The 2,601-nt window shown below is 48.6% G+C and overlaps 1 pseudogene; it reads left to right on the top strand.

The window, feature by feature from the left end:
• Positions 1–875: 875 nt before the first annotated feature.
• Positions 876–2,104, top strand: LOC102849108 (annotated as a pseudogene).
• The last annotated feature ends 497 nt before the right edge of the window (positions 2,105–2,601 follow it).

The raw sequence follows: 2,601 nt of genomic DNA on the forward strand, positions 1-2,601 counted from the left end.
TTTAGCTTATTTTAATCTGGATTCTATGATTAAAATTGCCATGAGATCATTTCCAACTCATGTTGGAAGCCCATGTCTGTCAGTAGAAATGTGGTCCATAAAGGTTTCAATGGTTAATTTTTTTGTAAGTAGATTACAGAGCATTTCCCCCAAAGCCCCTGTAGGTAGACATTACTTCCAATCTTATGATTAGCAGTCAAGTAATTTGGCTTGAATATACCACTCAGGGACTTGTAATGTAATCTCCAGATCCACTCAATTAGGCACAGGTACCTACTGCAGTGCATTCCACTGCATTCACTCACTCACTGGCTCATTGCTGTTGAATCGGAACTGACTCTTATCTGACCCTCTAACAAGCCTCTAAGGAGCTGTAAATCGCAAGCGAGGATATGTCTACCTTTCTGTTGTGGAGTGCTGGTGGATTAGAACTGGCCCCGACATGCCAATTTTGGATTAAGCAGTGCAACTCCCTACAGACTACACCATCAAAACTCCCTTCACAGCGCATGGATGTTGTGTACTGTCAAGTTGAAACCAATTGGTAGCTGTTTTCAGAGACTTTAAATGGCACAGGAGGAGAGTGCCCTTCTTTCTTCTGCAGAGCAGATGGTGGATTCAAACCACCTGCCTTTGGGTTGTCAGTGGAACTCCTTGTCACTAGGCCACCAGACTACTTTCACAGGGCACTATGAGTGGATAAATGGATGAGGACATCATTGACAATACTTCGTTGCTGTGGACTCCCATTCAGTGAAAAGTGAGAGCCACATGAGACAAGACAGATATAAAAATATTGACTACTTCTTCTCCCTATCTACCTTCCGTTAGCAGCAACAGAAGACTGAAAACAGAAGTCTCTTCTGTAGTTAGAAATGAATGTTCATTCCGCCCGCGCCCGCCGGAGCTTGTTCGCGTCGACTGACCAGAGTCCGCGAATTCTCCACTCCGCGCCCGCCAGGACAGACAGCCCCAGATCCCATCTTTTTATCCTCCGAGAACACTAAGAAGAAGGTCCCTGCATCCGTTTTTGCTCGAGCCAATCACCGGCCGTGCCTGGAATCGGGATCGCACCCAGATTTCCCTGAGCCCCAATAATCATGAAGTCCACATCTACAAGAAGAATGGGAGTCAGTGGGTGAAAGCTCATGAGCTCAAGGAACACAACGGACACATCACAGGCATTGACCGGGCACCCAAGAGCGACCACATCGTCACCTGTGGGGCAGACCGCAATGCCTACGTCTGGAGCCAGAAGGATGGCATCTGGAAGCCCACCCTGGTGATCCTGCGGATCAACCGGGCAGCCACATTCGTGAAGTGGTCCCCGCTGGAGAACAAGTTCGCCGTGGGCAGCGGGGCACGGCTCATCTCCGTCTGCTACTTCGAGTCCGAAAACGACTGGTGGGTCAGAAAGCACATTAAGAAGCCCATCTGCTCCACAGTCCTCAGCTTGGACTGGCATCAGACTCCTGCGACTTCAAGTGCAGGGTATTTTCTGCCTACATTAAAGAAGTGGATGAAAAGCCAGCCAGTACACCATGGGGCAGCAAGATGCCTTTTGGCCAGCTGATGTCCCGAGTTTGGTGGCAGTGGCACGGGCGGCTGGGTCCACGGCGTCAGCTTCTCCGCCAGCGGGAGCCACCTGGCCTGGGTCAGCCACGACAGCACCGTGTCCGTAGCCGATGCCTCCAAAAGCGTGCAGGTCTCCACTCTGAAGACGGAGTTCCTGCCCCTCCTGAGCGTATCATTTGTGTCGGAGAACAGCGTCGTGGCTGCTGGTCATGACTGCTGCCCAATGCTCTTCAACTATGACGACCGTGGCTGCTTGACCTTCGTCTCCAAACTGGACATTCCGAAACAGAGCATCCAGCGCAACATGTCGGCCATGAAACGCTTCCGCAACATGGACAAGCGGGCCACCACCGAGGACCGCAACACGGCTTTGGAGACGCTGCACCAGAATAGCATCACTCAGGTGTCCATTTATGAGGTGGACAAGCAAGACTGTCGTAAATTCTGCACCACTGGCATCGATGGAGCCATGACAATTTGGGATTTCAAGACCTTGGAGTCTTCCATCCAGGGCCTCCGAATAATGTGAAGCTGAGCAAACCTCGGAGACTGAGCCAGCATGACCAGCTGCAGCTGCCTGCCTCCCCGCCCGCAAGAAACACTGAAAACACGACCGTGCAGATGCTCCTCTGTGTGTGCGCGTGTGATGTGTGTGAGAATAGAATTGTGAGTGTTGATATTTTAAAAGCAGAAAAGATTTATCCCCCTGGCCTGTTTGATTCCATTTTTGACCAAAGCTTCTCTTTAAACAATTGATATTGGAAAATTGCCATACTGACCTAAAGGAAGGGGGCAGGTATGTAAATCGTCTGCTAGAAAATTGAATAAAATTGCTAAATGTGGAAAAAAAAGAAATGAATGTTCATATTTAAGATTAATTGATGTTGACAAAAATACCAAGACAATTCAATGGAAGAAAGAAGTCTTTTCAACAAATAAATGGTTCTAGAAGAACTAGTTGTGCATACAAAAAAAGGAAAAGAAAAAAAAATTAAAGAATGGGAGCTCTGGTGTGGCCTAGTGGCA

This window comes from Elephantulus edwardii, unplaced genomic scaffold (assembly GCF_000299155.1).
Source record: "Elephantulus edwardii isolate Elephantulus edwardi_28Jun2011 unplaced genomic scaffold, EleEdw1.0 scaffold00094, whole genome shotgun sequence".
Classification (NCBI taxonomy): domain Eukaryota; kingdom Metazoa; phylum Chordata; class Mammalia; order Macroscelidea; family Macroscelididae; genus Elephantulus; species Elephantulus edwardii.